Source organism: Natator depressus, chromosome 26, assembly GCF_965152275.1.
Source record: "Natator depressus isolate rNatDep1 chromosome 26, rNatDep2.hap1, whole genome shotgun sequence".
NCBI lineage: Eukaryota > Metazoa > Chordata > Testudines > Cheloniidae > Natator > Natator depressus.
This window is the reverse complement of record NC_134259.1, coordinates 9,524,803-9,552,227: the sequence shown is the minus strand read 5'-3', so window position 1 is coordinate 9,552,227 and position 27,425 is coordinate 9,524,803. Positions and strand designations below refer to the sequence as shown.

The window sequence follows — 27,425 nt, the reverse complement described above, 5'->3', positions numbered from 1 at the left end:
GCTTTTGAGCCTTCTCAACCCCCGGTGGAATTCGATGAGGGCTCACAACATCTCATCACCTTACTAGATCGACCCTTTAAAGATAACGAGGTGACTAGAAAATAGCTAGAAGCCTGTAGGACCAAAGCAACCCTTCGCCCAAAGCTGGAACTAAACTAGTTTTTGAACTTCAGAAAATTTGGATCAAGCTCTCTTTTTTTTCCTAGCCAGACACGAGTGAATGGGAGACCCCAGAGTTTCTAAGGGAAAGCCTGGAGGGAAGGTTTTCTCACCAGAGTGTGAATCTGTGGCAAATGATTCATCCTGCCACATATTTGGCATCTACCCTTCATAAATGTCAAGTGTGATAACAACAGGTTTTAATAAACCTGTCAGAATTGTTACATTTCAGATTTAGTGAAAAGGTTATGCATTTTTTTAAAAACCGAAGCAAACCCCAACCACCACGACCCATCACGCTGCTGAATTTCATGAGAAGTCCTGGACTGTCTGAGTTGAAAGCTCACGGCCAGGTTGATGAGTTAGTTAAAAAAGTAAATTCCAGCTCTAACGGGTATTAAAACCTGCAGCACCACCACATCCACGCACACAGCAGCTAATGGGAAAAGAAGGGTTTTAAGCCAGTCACTTCCTCACTGACGACTTAATTTTGGGAACTGACAACAAGCCCTTGTCGTGATATGCCAGATAAAGAGAGATGCCCTGACACCATCCTGCTCCCTGAAATTTTGTTTTGTTTTGTTTTTTTAAGTGGCAGCAAGAATGAGAATTGTTTTGGGACCCAGTTCAGGAAATGAAGTGGTTGCCTCAGTGCCTAACTTTGGCTGAATACATGCAATTGGTTCATATTTATTAAAAGAACAGAGTGCATTTTGTCACCAAGTAAGCTGCTGTCCTCCCACGCATCCTCCAATGCATTTAATTCTCTTCTCTCCATCCGCTGCATAATCATTCCATTACAATTGCAAGGGAAAGAGGTAATTGGTTTCAAATGTTCCTGGCTTGACCAATTTATATTTTAATACTCTGCTGGGGACTTGTTGTTTACAATGGAGCACTTTAATGTTGCGTACATTACTGATTATTCCCTGAGTACTCAGTATAAAAATTTCCCCTCTTCCCCATCAGCTATTTTTGTTTGACCTTGCATGGGCATATTAATATAAGGGTGTCTGTTAAGTTGTTCTTAACTGAATGACTGTAATAATGTGTACAGTAGACAGAGTTCAGAGCAGCCATTAGCCAATATACATGTCCATTTTAATACTATTGCTGATTTGAATTTAGAACTGTGTTGTGCTACAATATACCCGCTCCTGCTTTCACACCTCAGGCTGCGCAGGGCAGGGAATTGGTCCTTAGTTGGACAGTTGATCATTACACGGTACAATGCCCATTTACAATGGTGGGTGGGTGTGTATAAATACTAAAATATGCACTCGAGCGGTGAGTAAATAACTGCATCTGTGGCTGCAGTGATCTTATGCAATTGCACTTTATTTTGCATTAGGAGGAGAATGTTTATCCAAATCCCCCTCTGTCCCCTAACAGTTTTCTTTTGATCAATTAATCTTCAATAATGCATTTCCATGTGTCCCCTCCCTCCCCCCCGACAACTGAAAACTGAAGGCCAGCAGCCTAACTACTAGAGACGGATCCACTGTTAATTAGTTTTCTTTCTTTTCTCTTTACAACTGTTTAACATCCGCTCTTCATGTTTGATCAAAGACTCTTGTGCAACTCTGAGATTATTCTATTTAGCAGTCTACCGATCAGCAGGTGCCTTCAGGGACAACCCAAGTCGACACCCATTTAGCACTCAGCCTCTAAAACATGTTCTGTATATTAGTAACCCATTGACAACTTCTCAGTGACAGGATTCATGAAATATTTAAAGAGCAAAATGTTTGATTTGGTAGATACTGACAATAACTAGTGACTGCATTCCAGTTTGGAATAACATTTATGACAGGTATCAAAGGCAGAGAAAGGAGGGTGATAAATATAACTCAAAATACAATCTGACTATGCATGTAACTTTAGGGACTGCTTAAACATGCCCAGTATTATCACTGTTTGTACGGTTTCAGAGTAGCAGCCGTGTTAGTCTGTATTCGCAAAAAAAAAAAAAGGAGGACTTGTGGCACCTTAGAGACTAACCAATTTATTTGAGCACAAGCTTTTGTGAGCTACAGCTCACTTCATCGGATATATTCAGTGGAAAATACAGTGGGGAGATTTATATACACAGAGAACATGAAACAATGGGGGTTACCATACACACTGTAACGAGAATGATCACTTAAGATGAGCTATTACCAGCAGGAGAGCGGGAGCGTGGGGGAGGAGAAAACCTTTTGTAGTGATAATCAAGGTGGGCCATTTCCAGCAGTTGACAAGAATGTCTGAGGAACAGTGAGGGGTGGGGTGGGAAAATAAAAATGGGGAAATAGTTTTACTTTGTGTAATGACCCATCCACTCCCAGTCTCTATTCAAGCCTAAGTTAATTGTATCCAGTTTGCAGATTAATTCCAATTCAGCAGTGTCTTGTTGGAGTCTGGTTTTGAAGCTTTTTTGTTGAAGAATTGCAACTTTTAGGTCTGTAATCGAATGACCAAAGAGATTGAAGCGTTCTCCCACTGGTTATTGAATGTTATAATTCTTGACTTCTGATTTGTGTCCATTTATTCTTTTACGTAGAGACTGTCCAGTTTGACCAATGTACACGGCAGAGGGGCATTGCTCGCACGTGATGGCATATATCCCATTGGTAGATGTGCAGGTGAACGAGCCTCTGATAGTGTGGCTGATGTGATTAGGCCCTACGATGGTGTCCCCTGAATAGATATGTGGACACAGTTGGCAACGGGCTTTGTTGCAAGGATAGGTTCCTGCGTTAGTGGTTCTGTTGTGTGGTGTGTGGTTGCTGGTGAGTATTTGCTTCAGGTTGGGGGGCTGTCTGTAAGCAAGGACTGGCCTGTCTCCCAAGATCTGTGAGAGTGATGGGTCGTCCTTCAGGATAGGTTGTAGATGTCAAGGTTCCTTCCCCACTCTGAACTCTAGGGTACAGATGTGGAGACCTGCATGAAAACCCCCTAAGCTTATTTTTACCAGCTTAGGTTAAAACTTCCCCAAGGTACAAACTATTTTACCTTTTGCCCTTGGACTTTATTGCTGCCACCACCAAGCGTCTAACAAATATATAACAGAGAAAGAGCCCGGTTGGAAACGTCTTCCCCCTCCTCCAAAATCCTCCCCAAACCTTACACCCCCTTTCCTGGGGAAGGCTTGACACTGTTCGTATGATAACACCTAGAGGTCCCAACTGAGTCAGGGAACCCTGTGGTAGGCACTGCACAGACACAAGAGAGTCCTGCCCAAAAGACCTTGCACTCTGGGGCAAAACAGACAAAGGGCGGGATACAGAGGCACAGGGAGGTTATTACTTGCAGCAGAGTACATCCATCTGTGCCATCCATGGATTTGGCACAGTGTGTCAGAGAATGAAGCAACTTGATCCAGCTCCTATTTTAGTCCATTTTACACTGACTCCAACGAGAGTTGGGTCAAGCTCCTGATCTGAGGGCTGAGGAAGAGGAAATGTGGGTTAAGTCCCTAGCTCTGCCACTGACTCGTGGGGCTAGGTTTTCTCATGTGGCTGAGGGAAGGGGAGCTGAGTTTGGGGTCCAGCTCCAACCCAAGCTACGTCTGCTGCCTGGTAGCTTTATATTCCACCATTGACTTTGGACCTCGCATGGAAGCTTGCTCTTGCAGAGCTGCTCCCTGAACGTACCCCAGCCCTGAGGCCGACGTGTAAGTCCCAAGAAGGGAAAGAGGAAGGAGGGTCCAGTGGCTAGGGTGCTAACCTGGGACCTGTGTTCGAGTCCCTGCTCAGCCATAGGCTGCTTGTGTAACCTTGGTCAAGCTGCGTAGCCTGTTTCCCATCTGCAAAATGGGAATAGTAGCACTCCCCTACTGCAGAGGGGTATTAGGCAACGGGCATTTGTGATTGTGAGTTGCTCGGCTACTATGGTGATGGGGGACCTGTCACAGGGTGGCTGGCCTGTTAAAGGAAGATGGGCCTCAGACCACCTGTCACGAGTTGAACTTTGCCGCCCCAGGTGGGAGAATGATTTGCCATTTGACAAACTCAATCCAGGCCTGAGGATTGAAGGGAGAGGTCTGAAGGGAAGAAGGGGATCGACTGTGGGAAAGAAGTCAGCCAACACACAGGCCCAGGAAGGAGGGCTGTGCAACCACTACACTTGAGGGTTGATTTATGGGCTGGGGAGGCAAAGAATTAAAGCCACAGTCCTAGGAAGGAGGACTGTGAGACCCTAAAGCTGAGGGGTGAGCAGAAATGGGCCTTTATGGGAGATGAATGATATTAAATAAATGAGAAATGGAATATTTTTCCACTGACCTTGCCTATGACTGGATTATTTTGGGGGAGCTCAGACAGAAACCGAAACAGGGTGCCTTCAGGGCCACAGTGGGGTACCCTGAGGAACAGTGCTTGTTTCCTGGGCCATATAAGTACCTTAGCTAGAAGGGGGTTTCTGCCTGCTTGAGTGATGACACCAGATTCACATGATGTAACAGCTAAACACCCACCCACATCTAGCTGTAACAGAGCATCTCTCCTTTCTGCCTTTTTCTTTGTGTTTATCTGCTTGTGTTTGATGGGGGTAAACTGACTTAACAAAATTACAGTGGAGTGAGTGAGCTGAAAACATTTTGGCTGCCACCCATTTAACTGCTTTATAATAACCATGTAAATACTGCCATCATAGCTTGAAAAGCATAAGAGACAAGGGTGATTTGGGATGTGAAATTTCCCTCGTAGCATGTAGTTAACACAGTAGAAGGTTTACATCGTGTGTGCTCATTAAGAAACTAAAACCTGGAGTGAATCCCTCCCCGTCCCCCCAAAAACAATTATCACTGAGCATGGGGTTCAGCAACATAACCTCTCAAACAATCCTAGAACCAGGATACCTGCCTTTGCCTCTTTGTTTAGGGTTGTTGAACAACCAATAGTTTCCTTCCAGAAACATTTTGTTGGTTAATCAGCTTAAATTCTCCAAACAATTCCATTACTTTGTAATGGATGCGTCCGATGAAGTGAGCTGTAGCTCACGAAAGCTTATGCTCAGATAAATTGGTTAGTCTCTAAGGTGCCACAAGTCCTCCTTTTCTTTTTACTTTGTAAGTTATTCCCATGCTTGTTTCACTGGCCATGCCTTTCCTTTCTTTCTCACACTGGACTCTGTCTGTGAGACACTGAGACATTGAAGGCAATAGGACTTGATATTAAGCACTACACGAGGAGGCCCTGTATTGTTCATTGTTCAGCGACTCTCCAAAATCACGTTGATCAATTTGGAAATTCTGGAATAAGAAATTCTACTGATACTCCCAGTTTCTTGTGCAACATACATCTATTTCTTTCTTTGCTTCAAGTTTCAGATCTGATTTACTTGTCCCAAAGGTGGTTTGTTCTGCTTCATGTTGCCTCGTTCCTCTTGCTTTTGTTGCAAATAAACTAATCCTTTAGATTCCAACTCATGTCATTATTTAAGCCTCATGTTCAGTTGTGTTATAACATCTGCTACATGGCCGGATTTCAGTCTATCACTTTGGGTTTTTTGGCTCGTAATTTAACCAGCCAACTGATATGACAGTGTCAGTCTTTATTTGCCTGCCTGCTATTCACACGGGGTGAAAATCACCCCTGTGCGGCAGGCTAGAGGAGCAAGGACTATAAACAGCTTCAGCCCCATTTAAGCAGTGTCTTGAGGGCTTAAGTGAGAGTTAACCTCTGGAAAGGGGTTGTGCTGGGTTACTTTGCACAGGGTGACCTTCTCCCTCCCAGAAGAGTGTAATATCTTTTTCCCTGTTGGTGAGAGAGACAAGCTTCCGAGCTGACTCAGAAGTTGGCTCACTAAGAGATTGCCTCACCCACCTTGTCTCGCTAATGTTCTGGGACCAACACAGCTACAATAACTCTGCGTGCCTAAACTTTTACCTGTGTAAAAGTTTCATTGTGTAGTCCCATGCCATTTTACAAGACAGACTGTCCCATTTTCATGAAGCATCAAAGAAGTAGGCCAGTTTCATGCAAGGAACATACACTGTTACAAATCCTATCTACTTTGATGCTGGCTGAATTCTCTCCAACGTAAATTTGAAACTAAATCCTTTCTACTGTGTGTGAACCAGGTAAACGTCGCAGCTTTACGGAGGGGCACAAAGAGACTAATGGATTTGATGAAGGACACACAATGTGCCAGATTTGCCAGCTGGCACAAAGGATCTATGTACTTGAGATTTCCCATTATCTCTGTCAGGCAGCTGTGATTGTCATTAGGAATGTAGGTCACAAATGCCTGCCCCCTCAAAATCACGGACTCTGACCAAGGTTTTCAAAGGTGACCAATGATTTTGGGGGTATCACTTCTTGGGTGCCCAACCTGAGTCACCTTTAAAGTGGTCTGATTTTGTTTTCAGAGGGTAGCACTCCCTTTCTGGCCTTTTTAGGGTGTCAGAGGAGGCAATAGAGTTTTGCTGTCTGTTACCCTGCTATACCCCGTATCCCAATCCCCTTTAAAAGCAGTGGATAAAATATAAGAACGGCCATACTGAGTCAGATGAGTGGTCCATCGAGCCCAGTATCCTGTCTTCCGGTAGTATCCAATGCCAGGTACTTCAGAGGGAATGAACAGAACAGGGAATCATCAAGTAATCCATCCCCTGTTGCCCATTCCCACTTATGGCCAACAGATATGAAACATTAGAAATAATACGTAAACATGTCAGCACCCAAAATCACTGGTGACTTTTGAAAATCTTGGCCTTTTTGTTTTTTTGTAATTGCTTTGCAAATGACCTGCTTTTTGGACTCTGTTCCTGTAAGTGACAGCAGGTGTGAAAAAAATGTATTTCCTTTCCTCTTTAAGGGTCATGCGGTGGCCATTAAGTCATGTCATAGCTGACATTCCACCTTCACCGTCTTGGATCGTATACCTGTTGTCAGTGGGGAAGCTGGATTCCAGCTGCAAGTTGGTATTTATACTGCTGCTATTCATCACAATCCAAGTATTCATTTCGGTTGCAAAGCTTGTAAAAAAGCGTGGAACCAGGCACTGGGTGAGCCTCGCCCTTTTTCAGATACTGAACTCCCTTCGTATGAGTAGATAAATAGTTACCATGTTCCCTGATGTTTTATGTGCACACATTTTAATCTGGGAACTCTTCTGAATTGCTTCAGGACGCATTATCAAAACTTGCTCTGATGTGTAATTCACTTTGAGAAAGCTTGATTCATTTCAGGGGGTGGTGCTGGTGGTTAAGTTGCAATAGATATATCCTGATGTAGAATGTTCTTAATGTAATTGTGGGTAATTCCTAGAGATGGGCTATCCTGGGGTCCCACTCACTACGAGGGCACCTCCTCCTGATTGCTCTGGGGATTAGCTCCTTCCAGGTTGAACACCCCAACCACTTTCTCTCACTCTGTGCAACTCCAGATACCCTTCCTTCATGGCTTGGCCCTCCAGCCAGGTCACTGTGTGTTTACCCCTTTCTTGGGTGTCAAAAGTCTTTCTGTACAGTCTCAGGCAGTCTTCCCATTCGCTGCCCAGATGGTACCACTTCCCCAGTGGCTGGCAGGGGAACCCAGACACGCTGTCTACACCAGGTTCCAGCTCAGAGACTCTCTAATCAGCAGCCAAGGTCTGCACCATTGTAAACCGTGCTGCTCTTTCCCTAAACCTTTTCCTACACCCTCTCCCCAAGGTTTCCTTCCTTCCTTCTCTAATGTCCAGATAACAGCTACATGTTCCCTCACTGCAGCCCCTTCCTGGCCTTATATTAGCCTTGCCTGTTTGTTCTCAGCTAGGCTTCATCATCAGCTATGGTCTACCTGGTCTTCAGAGGGACTTGAGATGAAAAGACCCTCTGCTTGTCCTTGGCATAGGAGCAAAATTCACCCTTTGTGATTATAACCATCTTCTAATGGGGAGAAGTAGGTAGGGTCCAGAGTGACCTAGACAAATTGGAGGATTGGGCCAAAAGAAATCTGATGAGGTTCAACAAGGACAAGTGCAGAGTCCTGCAGTTAGGACAGAAGAATCCCATGCACTGCTACAGGCTGGGCACTGACTAGCTAAAGGAAGTTCTGCAGAAAAGGACTTGGGAATTACAGTGGATGAGAAGCTGGATATAAGTCAGCAGTGTGCCCTTGTTGCCAAGAAGGCTAACGGCATATTGGGCTGCATTAGTAGGAGCATTGCCACAGATCGAGGGAAGTGATTATTCCCCTCTATCTGGCACTGGTGAGGCCACAGCTGGAGTATCGCATCAAGTTTTGGGCCCCCCACTACAGAAAGGATGTGGACAAATTGGAGAGTGTCCAGCGGAGGGCAACAAAAATGATTAGGGGGCTGGGGTACATGACTTATGAGAGGCTCAGGAAACTGGGCTTGTTGAGTCTTCAGAAAAGAAGAGTGAGGGGAGATTTGATAGCAGCCTTCAATGGAGCTAGGCCATTCTCAGTGGTGGCAGATGACAGAACAAGGAGCAATGGTCTCAAGTTGCAGTGTGGGAGGTTTACAATGGATATTAGGAAAAACTATTTCAGTAGGAGGGTGGTGAAGCACTGGAATGGGTTACCTAGTTAGGTGGTGGAATCTCCATGCTTAGAGGTTTTTAATACCCAGCTTGACAAAGCCCTGGCTGGGATGATTTAGTTGGGGTTGGTCCTGCTTTGAGCAGGGGGTTGGACTAGACGACCTCCTGAGGTCTCTTCCAACCCTAATATTCTACGATTCTAATGTATGCAATTAATTGAACAATTTCCCCAGATTGTTTTTGTTTTTTAATTATTCCCCTTGTTCTAGTAAGGCATTAGAGCTGAGTGACATTTTTGGGGCTGAAAAATGCAGCTTTGGGTTGATTGATATGGTGAATAGTTCTGGTGGGGGGAGCTGGAGAGAATCATTCTTGAAAAAGTCACTTTTTTTTCCAGCACTTTCAAAAAAACAAAAACAAATCTAGCTACATTTCAAAAGTAAAAATGTTTCCTTTCAAAACGGTTAAAAATGACTGAAAATGAAATGGAAAAAAATATATACATAATATATATATATATTTTTGGCCAAAAAACTTTTTTTTTGTTTGTTTGCTTTTATTGTGGTGCAAAAAAGGTGAGAACAAAAATTGGATGGATTTTTGGCCACAAAACTGAAAAAAAAAATCAATTTTGTCCTCAGCTCTAGTAGAGTCAACAAGATCAAACAGAGAGAGGAAATCTTTCCTTCTAGGGTACCCAAATGCAGCCTGGGCAGCAGCATTTGGTGCAAACTTCAGCTTCCTGACTCAACCCTTTTGTGGATGGATTCCCTGTCATGGGGAGAGGATAGTTAAGTCTTCATGGCACAGTCCTTTCCTTCTCTTAAAACAAGGAGACTAAGTGTGGTTGCACTTTCTTACGACATGCGCCACTAGTCTGAGAATGAGCAACTCATTTCACATCAGCCACTGAACAGCCAATGGATAGTCATACTCTTCAGACACGAACCACCTGCGCTACGATCGAACCCGTGACTTCATCCCTGATTCTGCAAAGACTTCTGCTCATGCTGAACTTTAAGTTAACTCAGGGGATCTACACAGGTTGAGCATGTACATGAGTCTTTGCCGGCTTGAGAACTTGGAATATAAAAGTACCATAGATCCCTTACAAATTCTGTGAGCTCCTAGACGGGAAAGTAAATAAATTGGCCAGATTTTCCAAAACAAATTGAAAAAATGTACTTGGCATGTTTAAGAATAGTGGGTTCTGCTAAGTGCTGAGAGATCTCTGGAAAATAGGCACATTCCATCAGGTCCCGAAATGAGGTGAGGTCCTTTAAAAATCTGGGCTTGATATAATTACCATGTATGCCAAATACAGTAATCTAATAAACAGCAAAGAAAGATTCCATTTCAACTCATACATCTCGAATTCGACCATCTTTTGATCTCCCAGAATAACCGATGAAGGAATTTGATAGCAAAAAATGAAGTGGGTAATTTAGGATGTCCTTTTATTTTCCTAGTTGGCTAATAATGAAAATATTGAGACTGGATAGCTGTGGTTCAGATCAATAGAAATTTTCTATTAGTGCTGAATTACCCTCATGAGTGGAAAGGAAGCAATCAAGTCAGCCACAAGGAAAGGGTAGGTACCCATGTGTGTAAAATGAGATTGGACTTACATGACTCATTCTTACGTTAGTGCATTGAAATTGTAATGTGGTGCATGCAAATATCAAATGTCATCCTAATGGGTTGTCATAGTAATGTTGACAGGAGCTGATTTCCAATCAGACAAATAACTATTCAGTGAATCCAGTTCATTTCCAGAAGTCTGTTGTGGCCCCACTTGGTCCCATTACCTGGAATTTCCGAAGGGCTTGTTTCACTGTACCTGGTCAACATTTTTTTCAAGAATTAAAATTTTGGACAAAACGATTTAACAAAATAATTTTAAAAGTTTTATCCTTTTTTGACCAGCCCTGGGTACTAATTGTCACCTAATTACAGCAGACAGGTTAAGGGATGTTGCAGATACAACTACGGAGTCCCGCCTGTCTATTTAAGGAACTTATGTGGTGCCCCATTACTGTAGTAGCTGAGCATCTGACAATCTTCAATGTATTTATCCTCACAACTAAAAAATTCCTGCAATTATAGCTTGACTGAAAGGTATTGCTTTTCCAGCTTGTGTAATAGAGTTTCTAGCACGTTGGAGCTTCAGGAATTAACCTTCCCCCTTGACTTGCCTTCAGGTGAAACAAATAGAAAACAGCACTAGCAAATGGCTTTGATTCAGCACTTTTTTATATTTAGCTGCATACAGAGCTGTAAAGCAAGAAAACAACCTCAGGAGGCACAGGTCCAACGTCGCCACACACTTTTTAGCAAGGAGAGATATCAGCTTATTATTCTGTGAAGATCAGGGATTTACCTACGTAACCAGCAGTGAGCTAGGACCACAAAAAGTGAGTTTATAATTCAAAATGCAAAAAATAAAAACCAAATGACAAAGTCCACAGTCCTGCAAAAACTTAGGCAACTGTTTAACTTTTCTCATATGGATAGTCCCATTGGAAGTCATTGAGCTGTCTTAGCTGAGCAAAGCTAAGTAGCTGTGTAAGCGTTTGTAGGAGCAGCATCTAAATTACACCTGTGACAGATTGTGTACACGTGGAAAATTCAAAAACTCTTGCGTCAATTTTATAAATGTTATGTCTGTCTCTATGGGTTTGCTAGCGACTGCATTCCTAGCTCCATGGGGAGTTTCCTGCAGGAACTAAAATTTCTAGAAATTATTTAATGCAAATCCCGAATGCAGGTATCAACTCAGTGGAAGTTTCACCCTGTAGGGGTACTAGCTTAAACTGGATTTGTCTGGTTAAAGAGGACTGACCAACAAGAGAGCTCTAACCTGTATAAAGTATCCACCCAAACATGGGGAGAGAGGTCACTCACTTGATCCAAAAACTGACGTGAAACTTGGACCAAGATTCCCTTCAGAAAGGGCTTGAAGTACCTTGGAATCTACCATGTGGAAGATGGGTGACACTTGGTAAGCTCTATGCATGCATATAAGCTGTTGGTTGTTTTTAAGATGTATTTTCTTTAGAATGCTTTTCTTCTGAATAAATAGTACTTTGCTTTATCTAAGCTTGGTGGTCACTGATTAATCCTGTCATTGCCCTTGGGAGAATGGGACTGCAGGTGCTGAACTAAAGTCAACTCTGCTGTGATAATCGCAATGCATAGAAAGCTTCTGCAGCCCAAGTCCCAGTCTGGAGGGAGAGGAAATTGGGGTACTGCCCTAAGACATGTGATGGCTAACGGCCTGAGCCCGAGCCCATGCCCTCAAGGACACAGTGAGAGGGTCAGAAGTGCAATCATCTCGGGAATGGTGAGAACTCCCGCACTGGATTTAATAGATTTCTAGCTTTACAATGTGTGAAGGACCCTACAATCTGACCTCCTACAGAGCACAGGCCACAGGACCTCACTCAGTAAAGCCTTCTTGAGGTGTCTTGTCTTCTCTTCCTTTATGCTTTAAACCTTGAGCCTGCAATGGGAACCATGTGGGTGGATCTTGGCACCTGTGGGGTGCTCCATTGCAGGATTGATGCCTTAGATAGTTGCAGTCTCAAAGCCTCACTGTTTTTTTTTTTTTTTTTTTGGTAATATGTATCCCCCAGCTGAGCATGCTGCCAGAACTAAAATAATAATAATAATAATAATAATAATCCAAATAGCAACCTGTGCTAACACCGTATAGCTGTATGTCTCCTTCCAGTGGCAAGATTGGATATAGATGTTTGAATCTGCTAATGAACTTGTTTCTTTAGCTAAAGCAGAAGAGGCTCTTCCTTTAGGATCCAGAGGTCCTGGTCTCAATCCCTTCACATGAACCATCCAGGGATGCTGTTAAATATGTATATAATGACCTGGTTAGTATGGCTGTCACTTTTGATTGAATCATACAGGCACTAAGAGGAGGCAATAGAGTTTTGCTGTCTGTTACCCTGCTATACCCTGTATTCCAATCCCCTTTAAAAGCAGTGGATACAATATAAGAACATAAGAACGGCCATACTGGATCAGATGAGTGGTCCGTCTAGCCCAGTATCCTGTCTTCCGGTAGTGTCCAATGCCAGTTACTTCAGAGGAGAGGAAATGAACAGAACAGGTAATCATCAAGTAATCCGTCCCCTGTTGCCCATTCCCACTTGTGGCCAACAGATATAAAACATTATAAAAATACATAAACATGTCAGCTTTTCTTTTTTCTTTTTTTTTCTTTTTTTTTAAAAAAGCTACTGTCTTTAAAATTTCTGTCCTTAAATTTCTGTCCTTGAGCAGATTTTCGTATGACTTGAATCAAATGTCATTTTCACTTGAGTCCTAGTCAACAAATCTCCAGTGAAATTCTATTAATTTTCAATTAAACTTCAAGTAAACCAATTAGCATTTTCATTTTTCAAGAGCAACAAAGGCAGAATCTGTAATGAGTCTATCCAGTCATTCGCAGAGGAATAAATGGTCTGGACAGATTTCTGCAGTCAATCTTTCTGTGTAACTTCATCAAGTATATTACCCTTATCTTCTCCTCGCTTGCTTTAGGCCTTATGTTGGCTTTCTTGTGGTGTCTGCAATCTCTTCTCCTCCCTCCCTCTTAGTGGGCTCATGTTCCTCCCCCTTTTTTTCACCCCAGTCTCCTCGTGTCATTATGTATACCAGAGTAGCACTTCATGGCTCCATCGTGCTGAGGCGTGTACACATAGTGAGAGACAATCCCTGCCCCAAAGAGCTCTATAGTCTAAATAGACCAGGCCGGTGGAAGGAGATATTATTATTCCCGTTTTACAGATGGAAAGTTTAAATGACTTGTGTAAGGTTACCAAGGGACAGTTGGTATTTGAACCTAGCTTTCCTGAGTCTCAGTGCAGTGGTTTAACGACAAGGCTATCCTTTCTTGCTACGCTTAGCTCTATGTATGAAGATCAGATTGATTGAAGCACTTTAAGACAGCAATCTAAGCACCCATGTGGCCCCTGTTAGCACAGTAGCTTCATGCTTCACAGGCTTTAATGTATTTATCTTCCCACCACCTCTTTGAGGCAGGGCAGTGCTATTATCCCCATTTTACAGATGGGGAACTGATGTACAGAGAAAAAATAAGCGACGTGCCCAATGTCTCACAGCAAGTCTATGGTGGCACAGGGGATTTGAACCTAAAAATCCCAAGTCCTAGGCTAGTGCTCCAAGCACACAGTTACCTCTTTAAAAATGTATATATCTACATTTTATACACGCACAGTATAAAAAAAATTCTGTGTGTGTGTGTGTGTGTGTGTGCGCGCGCGCGCATATATTTGGAGGTGTTACTCTTCGTAATCCTACATTACCATGGAAGAATGAACACAGCAAAGGCTAAGCACTAATATGGAACTGCTTATTTAGAGATTACTTGTCCATTCAGAAAGCATCTAATTCTATTAGGTTTCTGGCAGACCTATGGGAAGCAAGCAGGTGAAGTATCTGTTATATTTCTGAACTGGCAAGGGCTTCTGAATCATACTCTCGCTCCTGTAGCATGGAACAGTCAACTAAACACAATTCCATCAATATATGTGTGAAGAAGTAGTGCTATCCAGGGCCCACTTAACATAGACCTAAGTGTGTGTTGTTCTTGACATCCTGCAGAAATTACAGCAGCAGTTCATTGTTCTCCTACTTTGTAGCAACCAGATTTTAAGTGACTCATGGCGGCTTCTGTGGTCATTTTAATCGCGCTTTTGCAAAATGCTGGGTTGAACTCAGTTGTAGAGACCTGAGTTGCCAAGTTCAGAACTGGATCCCTATCCAAATTTCCCAAACCAAGATCACAGGATTCTCCTCAGTTAGAAAACCTTTTCTATAAAACATGGTATTCCTTGAGAAGTGGGGGGTGGGGGGGAGACACCGTTGGTTTCAGTTGCATGGAGAAAAGGGTTTGTGAACTCGGACTAGTTGTAAGCATTGCAAAACTAATCTGCAAAACTTTGAACTCCATGCAGTTCTTCCAGATGAATGCTGTGGTTTAGCTTTCATGACAAGGTGAGACATATCTGTGTTTCAGTGCTAAGTCAATTGAAATTTTAGGGTTCAGCCAAACCTGCAAAGTGAAACAAAACACAAGGGACTAAAATTTAAAAAAAGGACTAGTGATTTGGGGAACTTCGGACACCTCAATGGGGTCTGATATTCAAAAAGTGATGAGCAATTGCCTTCTTAATATTGGGTCTCAAAATAGGACCCCAAAATTGTGAATCACTTTTGAAAATGTTGAGCAGAGAGTACTGCCATCAGAAAACAGTTCACATAACCCCATCAGCTAACACGGTCTCGCAGCACCAGTAGATCAGTGGTTCTCAACCAGGCTACGTGTACCCCTGGGGATACGTAGAGCTCTTCCAGGGGGTACATCAACTCATCTAGATATTTGCCTAGTTTTACAACAGACTACATAAAAAGCAATAAAAGTCAGTACAAACTAAAATTTCATACAGACAATAACTTGGTTATACTGCTCTATATAGTGAAATGAAAGTCCATATTTATATTCCAATTGATTTACAATTGTGTAGTAAAAATGAGAAAGTAAGCAATTTTTAGGTAATAATATGGTGTGACACTTGTATTTTTTATCTGATTTTGTAAGCAAGTAGTTTTTAAGTGGGGTGAAACTTGGGGGTACGCAAGACAAATCAGACTCCTGAAAGGGATACAGTCGTCTGGAAAGGTTGAGAACCACTGCAGTAAAATAGCCTAATCTGCCTCTTTCCATCTAATTTCGCTGATTCTTGGAACAAAATATATCTGTTCAACTGGGAGAAATGTGAATATACAAGACAAGCTATTAATAACACCCAATGGGTGCTGAAACAGAATGTTTGTTCATTGGCAGGATTGCTTCAAAGCAGCATCTGATAGTTAGGAACAACCTAGACAATGGATGAATTAGGAATCCTGACTGTTTTCCAAAGTGTTATTGATTTTGAAAACAGAAGGGTGGGGGAAGGAGGAGGAAACCCCAGTGTGTGTGTATTTCGCTCAGCTGTAGGAACACAGAGCACGTGTGTCTCAGCTGTGCACCTGTAACATGTCAGCCCACCTGTGATTCTTCACTACATTCTCTGTCTGCATGTTTTGTTGAGGGGTTGCTGGGGTGAGGTGGGGGCTGTTTTTGTTTAACTCCCTGGGGAACCGGTTGTGCTCATTATTTCCCACATGAGCTGCTGGAGGTGACACTTTGCCACATATGGATTTCATTCCCATGATGGGCCCTAGGCATACAAAGGGTAAGGAAGAGATTAAGGTGGAGACTAGGAAGGCAGGCATGCTGCAGGTGAAACTGATTACAGCTCCTATAAAAGCCATCTCTGCAGAAGGCAGCAGGAAGCTGGAGAGAAGTACTTCCTGAGACTGAGGAAGAAGGGACTTTGCTAGCCAACTGGAGCACTAAACCTGTTGGGGAATCCTTTCTCTTGCCTCAGAAGAAGTCTACCTGGTTAGTGTTTGGACAGGCTAGAGAGACTGGTTAAAACAACCTGGTCTGTGGACTTTAAATTGGGTTGGTGTGAGCTTGTTTGTAATCAGTTTTGTTTGCCTAGACTGATGCAAAGGCATCTTTTTCCCCCCTGAAAGAATAATAGCTGGAGCATGGAACTTCCAGCTCTTGTCTCTTGCTTCCTTTTTTCAGGCCTTTCAAGGACAGTTGGTTGCAGCATTTGAACAGAGGAGAAAAACAAACATTACCTCCTGGGAAACCTGGATTAGCAAGCAGTTTATATTGCTGTCTACACGTTTAATATGTAAATAAAAAGGAGTAGAAATGATGATGGGTGAGTCTGAGATCCTGGCCTAAAAAAGTGGGGAGGTTGGGTTCTGTGTGCAAAACAAAACACGGATTCATCCTAGGAGCTTTTCCCAGCCGTGTGAAATTCTGGTGTACATTGATTTACAATGGGATTTAGGATCATAAATCACCCAAGCACTCTTGAAAATTGTATTCCCAATCTACACTATCGAGAGAACTAAATTATAAACAAGTTTGCCAAGTATCTGGAGAATATGGAAAAATCCTACATAAATTTTAAGCTCAGTGGGCCAGATTCTCAGCTGACGTAAATCACTGTAGCTGAAAGTTACTTAAATTACCTGGGGATCTGGTCCATTTCCATTACCGTCGATACATACAGACCTAGCAACTTGAAGTGACATCTGTCATGCAGAAAAAAAAATGTAGCACTTACCCTGAAAGGGCAGGGGTGTCTGAGGTTTTTATGTTTCTTTTATTTTTTTATACACAGCTTCAATACTGTATACAAAGAGAAGTGGGGGAAATAAAGTCAAAACCTACCCTGTAGCTTCACCATCTTTATGAATAGTTATCTGCATCCCAGCCCAGCAGTGATGGTTGAAAAGCTTAATAGAGTAACAAAAATCCTTTGATTTGAACCTTCATGATCCTCAAGTCAAAGGGATATGATGAGATGTAACAAGCATGTGGCAGGAACACGTGCACTCTCCTGTTCCAGGGATGAGGCTGATCGCTAACGAGCTGACAATTGCTGTGTTATTTCAGGTTTCAGAGTAGCAGCCCTGTTAGTCTGTATCCGCAAAAAGAAAAGGAGGACTTGTGGCACCTTAGAGACTAACCAATTTATTTGAGCATAAGCTTTTGTGAGCTACAGCTCACTTCATCGGATGCATTCAGTGGAAAATACAGTGGGGAGACTTATATACACACAGAACATAAAACAATGGGTGTTACCATACAGACTGTAACAAGAGCGATCAGGTAAGGTGAGCTATTACCAGCAGGAGAGCCGGGGGGGGGGGGGGGGAAGGGGGATCTTTTTCAGTGATAATCAAGGTGGGCCATTTCCAGCAGTTGGCAAGAATGTCTGAGGAACAGTAGGGGTGGGGGGGAAATAAACATGGGGAAATAGTTTTACTTTGTGTAATAACCCATCCACTCCCAGTCTTTATTCAAGTCTAAGTTAATTGTACCCAGTTATTTCAGATGCTAGGAGTAAAAGCCTGTTTACCTGGCACCTATGGCCTAGATAGAGCACTCATCCAAGCAACATATTGAGTAAACAACGTGCTATCCTGGGAGATGCTGCCGGCAGATAATGTATATCTAATATAATCTATAGAATAGAAGATGGTATCGGTCTCTTTCTGATGACTGCAAGCTCAAGTAGTAATTCAGTCTTTAACAACCTGCTCCAGTATCACTTCAGGTTTGGTCTGATATCATCAGACCTCTGCAATGAAATTATAGTTTTCTGGACATTGTTTCTTCTCACCTACTGTCTGATGAGACTGCAGTTAGACTATCCTGAGCCTGATGTTCTGGTTTTATGGAACCCGAAGCCTGCTTTCCTCTCCTTTACTCCAGCAAAACTTCACTGCGGAGTTACTCCTGATTTACACTGCTGTAAGCAAGAGGCGTTTTCCTCCTCCATCTTTTATTTATTTAGAGTAAAAACAAGAGTTGTCTGATTTCCTAATGCTGCAGGGTATAGACAGGGCTTTGAATTGGCAGCAGTCCTGTGCCACTTCTCAGTTGCGTCTTTTTTGGCAGGGAGGGGGCACTTTTTGGGGGGTATACTGTATGGTAAACTTCAAAAAAGCTGATACATTGTGGGTTTGTTTGTTTTTTTTTTAAAACTTGCATCTCTTAAGAATATAACTAGTTAATTTCTGCCTGAGAAGATTTAAGGTGCCATTATTCCCATAATTTCTGCTGTGGGGATCTGTCTGTTGTAGTTGCATGTCCCTTATGACTGTAGTGTCTGTGCACCTCTGTAACGGTGTCAGACTCACCTCTGCGGCGCCTCCTGCTGGTTATCAGCTCACCAGCCTCCGGAGCGCCCCCTGCAGGCTGGTGTCTCGCTGGGCCCCAAATCCCTCCTGGACCTCGGTGCCCCCTTTCACGCCAGGGTGCTGCCACAGGTGCTGTACCCTGCACAGATCTGGGTCTCCCCTCCCCAGGGAACCCCCAACCCCCACCTCGCCTCAGTCTATGGCCACTGCCGGTCGTCACCGAGCCCCCGTTCCCTGGGGCCGACTGCAGTGTAAGCGCCACTCATCATAGGCGAGGGGGATTTGGACCTGCTGCCTCTGCCTACCCCTTCGGCTGCCCCCTGCAACCCCAGTACCTATTTGGCCTTCCACTAGGCCTGCAGCCTGGGGGGTTTCCAGGCCAGAGCTCCACAGCTCCTCTGGCCTTCCCCCAGCCCTGCTCCACCTCGGATACCTTGGTATACTCCCAGCAGCCAGGTCCCTCCCTCTCCACAGGCTAGAGAGAGAGTGCCCCGGCTCCTGGCTTCACTGGCTTTTATAGGGTAAGCCGGGTATGTTTGGGGCGTGGCCACAGCAGAGGCTGCCTTCCACTCAGCCCAGCGGTTCCCCTGCCCCAGCCCTCTCCCAGGGCTGGTTTAAGAAGCCCTTCCAGGCAGGAGCGGGGTGACCACCCTGGCTACACCCTCACAGTCTTTTAATTAGAGCTGGTCAAAAACTTTCTGATGGAACACTTTTCCATCAAAATATGTGGTTTCATCCAAATTGAAACTTTCCATGGGAACGTGTCTATTTTGACCAAGTTCGGTTGCGGGCGTGGGGGAGAGGAACCTTTTGACGCTTTCGGAATGGAACATTTTCATTCTGAGGTGACTTTTTGATTTGAAATGTATTTTATGCAACATTATGTGATAATCAAAACGATTTTGAAATAAAAACAAAATGTTTCGCTTGACACCTCCTCCAGCCCCCAATGAACTTTAAAGGTTCATAAAAACAAATGTAGAAATTGTAGATTTTCCCCAAGAATTGGAAGTTGTTACCTGCACGACTCCACTTTCAATGAATTTATCATCACAATATCCCAATGAGATATTCTTTAATGACTTCCCTACACTGCCAGTTTGGGGCTCGATTATGTGCCTGTGGAGAGACGCAAAAGCGGGTAAGAAACTACCCCACACCCCATTCAGGCCCTAGTAATGCCCCTGTGGTGCTACCAGTCCTTGGCTCTGGTCACGGGGGGCCCACTACACCTTTCTCCTCCCTAAGCAGGTGGGCAACGGCTGGATAGGGAGCGTATAGAACCTAGACTCTGTCTTTCTCTACACACCAGTCAGTGAAGTGGATTAGCCATAAGGGGGAGAAATAATTTGCTGGTGGTGTGGGTCAGTAATCGTGCAGCATAGTTCTGTCCCTGTGTTGTTTCTGGGATGGTGCAGCTGTGCACTGCCTCTTTTTTTCAAGGGCTAGCAGCAAAGCCACAATGTAGCCCTCACTCAAAGCATTATATTTTGGTTACCAACCAAGGGGATTTGCACAGAGCTGTTTCTGGAATTTCTATGAGAAATTTAAAGGTTTTTACTTTTTGTCCTGACTCAGGATGAATTTTTCTTCCAACATCTCAATTTTCAGTAGGACAGAAATTCTGTTTTTCAGCCAGCTCTAGTTTTGCAAAATCTAATCTGATTAGAAATGTTTTCATGACTTTTCAGAATGTGCATACTTTACACTAATGATACACAGATGGAACATTAACAGAGTGCTAATATCTGGGCTCCTGATTCTTGGCTGGACCTTATCTAGAAATTTTCACCAGTGCAAAGTGAATGCAGAACACTGCCATTCTGATCTGGTAATGTTTTACACCCATTTCACACAGCTATAGTAATTACACATGGTACATTGCAATGGAAAATCAGGCCTTGAGGCATTTGCGGCTTATGCTTTTGAGTAGTTACCTGTGTTATAAATGCTATACAATGTAGCATTTACAACACAGAGCGATGTGTGTCCATTCTACAGTGATGGCCTTGAGCAGTCTGGTAATACTGCAGGGAACTCTGATATTTGGAACTATTATTAATAATAATTTGAGTCAGTTTGTGATCCCCTGATGAACGCTGCTGTATAATTATAAATCTGAATTAATTATTTTACACTTGAGTTAATTGAGGTACAGAGAGGTTAAATGAGTTGCCCAAGGTGTCACACCGAGTCATTGGCAGAGCTGAGAATAAAACACAGGAGTCTCGCCCCCCACTGTCCTTTTCTAACCACTTTCAGTGCAGGAATAATCACTCTTTCTTTTTAAATAAGGGTTGCCTCACTTGCCTTCTCTAAAATTCAGCCTATCCAAAATGCCCAGGTAACAAGGGAAGAACATCTGGTCTCAGGAATACCAGCACTCTGTTCTCATCAGTGATTTCTCTTTTTATCACCTAGGACAAAAAATAAAAACCACCAGTGGGAGTGCGTGATGCAGTGAAATGATCAAGCAGGCTAAGGAGAGCTCCAGTTGCAATTTGCGTATACAAGGTAATCCACGCAAACACTCCTATAAATCAATCTAATTTATGTAAGTGAGACTACAAATTAGTGAGAACAACCGAATGACAAACTATTGTAATTACACAAAATCAACTGGTGAACTAATTGAAGTGACAATCTATCAACAAAATGTATATGTTTAAACACCGTGCTACATATAGTAATGAGAGGGTTATGCTGGTGAAAACTGTCTGTAGCTTAGGGTGAGAAACAAGTGGGACTGCACTCACAGAGGTGCATTTTTCAAACCTGACTTTGAAAGTGCTGAAAAGGAATCTTTCTTTTGGTACACGGTCCAAAGCCTATTGAAGTGAGTGGGCCTCATTCCATTGACTCCAATGGGCACTGGTTCAGTTCATAGAAGCAGGGAATAAGATGAGTTTGTTTTCTTGCTGTCCACAAAGGAGAAACTTGTGCCATGAGGTTGTATGTACACTCATTTTGGGGACCAGAGTGATTTAGATGAAGTGTCATCCAAAAGAGTCACTTTCGATCATATTCATTCATTTATTACTTGGTTATTTATCTACTTTAAGAAGGCTGAGCTGACCCAGTGGGCACTGAAATGTGGTTCCTAGGACTTTAGATCTTATAGACCGGATACGTGAGCTAATAGATTCTTCCCTTCTTGTTGTTGAATTTAGAGCTGTTCGATCTTTTTCAATTTTTAAATTTTGATAAAAGTGCCATATAGTCCAATTTTTACCAGAAAAGAGGGAAATATGTTTTGAGATGCCTTTTTTGTGAATGTTGGTGGGTGGGGAGGGGTTGGATGGTCTCTGTTAACAAGGATTAGTAATAGATCTGGACATGTTGAGTCTGTAAACTTTTGGTTTGCCTTCACATTGAATTAAGTTTGATGGTTCAAATGACTTCTTAATTGTTTACTTAGCTTTATAAAAATGCTAGGGAAATGAAAATGGCACCTCTCCACACTCCATACAAGTTCTTCAGTACCATTAATATATAACCCACTGCCAGTAAGCCAGGCAACCTAAAAACTCCAAATACTCCTCCAGCAGTTTCCCGCCCTTACAATTCTGATGACCAGTTTCCCTGGGTCATGCAAACTAAGGTTCCTTCCTTCCATCCTAGCATTCAGCAGCTCAGTACTCTTCAAGTAGTCCCATTAAAATGAGCGAGAGTACTCGCTAAGCAAAGCACTACTGAATGTGACTAACAAGGGATATATTCTTCCACTATTTAGCAAGAAACCTGCTACTTTGCTTTTAGACAATAGTCCTGTGGAAATGGTGGAAGAAATATCTCCTCCTGCAAAGTTAATACAAGCTGTAATACTAATGATGCTTCATGTTAACACTCTATGCCATCAGCTGTTGGTAAAACAAGAGCTGAAAAGAAACATGCCTCTGGGGACTTGTTCAGACTCCCCGTAGCCACAGTTCTTGTTATCTTTATAATACACACTAAGACAGTATCAAAGACCATGCCAAAGCACAATTCACCCTGGTAAGGCATTAACACGCACATGGGGCGGGGAAGGAGTACGCAAGAAAGAGAAGAGATTATAAACTTCAAAGAATTGCCTTTAAGCAAGTAATATGTATGCAGTAGCTGTTGTAAAGCTGAATGCTTCCCGTACTGATGCATGAACAATATTCACTTCAGCTAACAGCTGCTAAATGCAACTGTAGTGAAGAGCAATCCTCATAAGAATGGCCAGACTGGGTCAGACCAATGGTCCATCTAGCCCAGTATCCTGTCTTCCGACAGTGGCCAGTGCCAGATGCTTTAGAGGGAGGGAACAGAACAGAGCACTTATTGAGTGATCTTCCCATCCCAGCATCTGGCAGTCAAAGGTTTAGGGACACCCATGGGTTTCCATTCCAGACCATCTTCGCTACTAGCCATTGAGTGGTAACAGCTCGTTTAGACTCCCTTTATTTTGTATATATAGTTGGGATTATGTTTTCCCCTGTGCATCACGCTTGATCCATGTTTTCCACTGTGCATTAAATGCCATGCCTGTGAATTTGACTGCTGGCAATTGGCTTGGGAGCTTTCTCTCATAGGAGGCCTGGTGCAAAGTGCCCCTTTGGTACCCCTCCCCTTCTGCATAATCCTGCAATGTTAGTAGTCAGATTGGCACTGTTTGGGGGTCACAAAGGCCACAGTGGGTGCTGAATAGGCTTGTGATCGAAGTGGAGAATGCGCCAGAGGTAATTTTATTGATATGGCATCATGCAGCCAAAATTAATACTTTCAACATCTATGGGTAGTAGTACAACAAATGGAACTAGAGAAAGAGGGCCCCAATTTGATGCAAAACCAGATGCTGAGGAATGCAAGCTGTGACCAGGCTGCTACCGACAAACACAGGCCTCTGAGCGTGTATCCCTGGCCTCTGAGCATGCTCAGTAAATGTCAGAACTCTACCATCTGGGTCATTTATTGCTAATGAAACAGCTAGGACCAGTTTGGTTCAATAGCGTGTCAATGCTGTATAACTTCCATTTCTGATTCGGAGGTACAGTCAAATATTGGATGCATTTTATATCTCTGCGAAGATTCTGCACAAGGTGAATGCACTGCCCAAAGCTCTATTTTGAGGGCTTCAAGTAATTCATGGACCTTGAGCTGGCTTTCTGTACAGGGGTGTATTTCACCCGTTGAGGGACTTTTCCTTCGCCTCCAAAGTCTCACCATTTTTATCCCTGACTTTTTATTGCTCGTGTCTGATGGGCTGGGCTATCTCACTAGAACGTTCTGGTTTTGGGGAGATTAACTGTGCAGATGTTTGGGGGAAGTATCTGCAAAAGTCATCTTCTAGGCGTTAAAAATCTGGGATGCACATACGTGGGATTTCCAAAAGCACTCAGCCTGACTGCCTTAGTGGGAGCAGTATTATGCCAAACACTTGTGAAAATCATTTTACTAGTTTGTTTTCTTACCTGTGGGTCAAATTCTACCAATCTTTCTCAGTCTCTTATTCTGGAAAGAGTTCCATTTAACATCTACAGTAGAATCTCTCTGACGTTTTTTATGCACTGTTTCATTCTGAAACATTCGCATCATAATTCTATTGTTTTTTATTTGTCCTTGTATTCAGTACATGTATAGTTGTCATGGAAATGTATTACACATCCTTTGAAAGATCCTCAGTCACCCTCTTTTACTTTCTAAGATTAATAAGATTCATGGCTGGAAACTTTCGGTGGCTTGTTTGTTTATTTTAAATCCTCTTCTTTTTATTCTTCTTCTTTTTTTTTTTTAAGCATATATCTGCAGAGAGAAATACACAGCATGTAGCCATTCAGTAAAGGCTAAATCTTACTTCAGTAAGAATTATACAAACACATTTAACTTGTTTACTGAACAAACATATCTTCACAAAGCTTTCAGTTACACTGTTGACTTCCAGTAGTATGCAGTGTGGAAATGAGCAAGAGGATAAAAAATGGAGGATACAAAAGAGGAGGAATAATAAACATGTCATTTTTTTCCTGAAGAACAAAGCTGTTTTACATTCAGCCACACTGCCCTTCCTCCCTGGTAATATATTTTTAGAATGACTTAAGAATCCCTTAGAGTTTCAACTGTTTTGAGGGACTTCTGCAGTCGTGCTCTCTCTGACATGACTAAATAAAATATCTTGGTAATGTCCTCCTCAGCTCCTCACAACCCTTCATATATGTATCCTCACAGCACCCCCGAGGGATAGCACTGCTCTACCACCCCCCCATTTTACTGATGGGGAACTGAGAGGGTGCGTGACTTGCCCTAGATCACATAGGGAGTCTGTGGTGGACCAGGGAATTGTGTCTGGGGTTCCCAAATCCCAGATAGGTGTCCTAACCTCCAGGCTGTCCTTCCTTTAGCTGGTTTAAATCTAACCAAAGCCTATTACTTGAGCTTGGTAAATAAATAACAGCAAGTAATTGATTCAGAGTGAAATTCATCCTCGTGTATCGGGCCAGCATAATGCCTCTGCTCCGTTGAAGATCCCCTGATTCTGGGAAGGTCAACAGATGAGGGCTGTTTTGAGCATTGAAGGGGAGAGAGCGAATTACGAAGTGTAAGGGACCTCACAGAATATGCCCTGCCGGCACCCTTCCACTGTGATTTCAAGGAGACCCTGGCACAAAAAAGACTCGATTGACTGGAGGAAGTTGAGTATCCAGGGGCAAGGAGGGGGAAAGTACCGCAAGAGTCACATGGAACAATGAAACAAGAATTCAATGTCTCATCCACACAAAGGACTTGTACAGAGTGATGTAATGACTTGGTTAGGTGTGCAATTTTTCGGCACAGCGACAATGATTGCCTCGTTCCCATTAGTACAAAGAAGGCGTGCAGTCTTGCATGCCGTTATCTGAAAACATTTTTCCAGCTCACAACTAACTTTGCAGCTGTTGTCTGATCTCTGTGAACAATCAGAAAGACTTGGGCGAACCAAGCAGGGCTTTTACAGTCCGATTGGAGAAAACAAGGAGAAATTTGATTACCAAATGCATGTTCTCCTAAAATGGAGGGAAACTGAGTTTGTTCAAACCAATGGAAAAGTCGACTAGGATGTGTCTCCGCTCCAGCAGCACAGGAGGTAGAATTTCCAGCTTGGGTCGATAGATGTACATGAGCTCGCTCTGGTCGAGCTGAGTCGCAGCGCAGCCTGGCTGCCTGAGTACAATTTTATCCAAGACGTACTCTGCCGTTGCCCAAACAGCTGCGGCCACTGGCTGTTTTTAGCACATTAGCTTGGGGGGAGGGATAGCTCAGTGGTTTGAGCATTGGCCTGTTAAACCCAGGGTTGTGAGTTCAATCCTTGAGGGGGCCATTTAGGGATCAGGGGCACAAATTGGGGATTGGTCCTGCTTTGAGCAGGGGGTGGGACTATATGGCCTCCTGAGGTCCCTTCCAACCCTGAGATTCTATGATTCTATGACCAAGCTAGTGCATGTGTGTGTATCCCAACTGGGAATTACACCCGCCCAGCTGCAGTGTACACGTACCCGAAATGTCCTTCCTAAGATTAATCAACTCAATGAAAGGATACTGGATTCAAAGTGTTAAATACAAAGAAAATTATTCATATTTGAGATCTCCCTTTTGCAAAAATAGTTCCTGCTCTTTTAGTAGGAATGTACTTCTGAAGGAACCGGTCCTCACAGTGGCCTTAGTCTCGCTCTCTCTTTTTTTAATATAGAGTTTTGTTTGCTTGTCAGTTAATTTTAAGAAGAAATATCAGATCCCTACATTTCATGGGACTGAAAAATATCTGGATTAAGAGGCTGTGTTATAAAACCCGTTGGGGAAAATGGCATTTAGTTTCTGATGGTGAAATATATCCCTGTGCAAAGTGTCAACACAAGTCCTGGGGACCGCTTAAACCCTTGTTTTGAAGGCTTAACTGGGACTTAAGTCTTTTTGCTTGCCCTTTACACTAGGATGAACTTCATTGTTTCCATGACATTGACTGTTTTTTATTTTAGCAACTAAGGAAGATTTGATCAAATTTGATAGAGACCATAAAAAATTCAAAGTAAAGCCCTGCATAGCTTGGTGATTTTATTTGACCTGAGGTTTGTGAGATTTTTTTTTTCCCCCCTGAGCTTCACCTGGCATTGTGTGGAAAACAGGTTTCTCTCATGGCTTCCAGGCATGCCCATAATCCAGTCTAAAACTGATGTAAAACTGACCCAAGTTTGCTTGGAGTTTAGCCAAAGTGAACTGTTGAGCAAAAATGATCCAAGCCTCCCTTTTGCAGGATATTCCAAAACCAGGATCGGTTTGCAGGCTTCTGTTGCTGTCATTTCACACATGTTCTTCAAAGGCTCCTCCATGCAAGGAATTTGATTTTTTTTTTTCCCCCCCTCCCACAAAAGCTAAAGTGCCAGTCCTGCAAAACGCATATGTGGTGGTAACTTTTCCTTCCCTTTCTTAGTCTACCTCTTGTTTTCAGACTGTAAGCTCCACGAGGCAGCGATTGTTCCTTACCACAGTATCTAGCACAATGGGGCTCTGATCTCAGCTGGGGCCTCTCAGAGTTAACAGTAAGCAGTAATAATAAATGTTATGCAATTGATTGGATGGCAACTGTTACATTATGCTGATAAAATCATAGATAGCTTGTGGTTAGTTGTCATTATAGTCTGAACTTGTGATGTATTGACCCCAAAACAGGAAAGCTATAGCAACTTCTGAAGTCTTTGAAGTAATATACTGCACTGAGACCCTGGAAAAGCTTGTTCAGCAAATGCTTGTAGGTTTTGATAGATATTCTAAATTTATTTTTCAAAAATGAATTATCAGTTCTGAAAGGAACAGAGTATGCCTCTTTAGAGACTCCACTGAGTATTCCCATAGCAGGAAGGTTATAAGAGCCAAAAAAACCAACAACAACCCATCCCTTATTGCTTATACCAGCAATACTGTGAGGCACTAAGAGAAATAAGCATGCTATTGTCTTATGTATGGTGGGTGTGTTTGTGCA

General features: G+C 43.0%; 1 protein-coding gene across 1 annotated transcript in view; it reads left to right on the top strand.

The window, feature by feature from the left end:
• LRRTM4 (leucine rich repeat transmembrane neuronal 4) overlaps positions 1–27,425 on the top strand; it is a 977,774-nt gene that overhangs the window by 67,567 nt on the left and 882,782 nt on the right. The window contains exon 2 of the mRNA XM_074940079.1: positions 20,870–20,962. The gene's annotated coding sequence lies outside the window, so the exon portion shown is untranslated. The remainder of the gene's footprint in view (positions 1–20,869; positions 20,963–27,425) is intronic.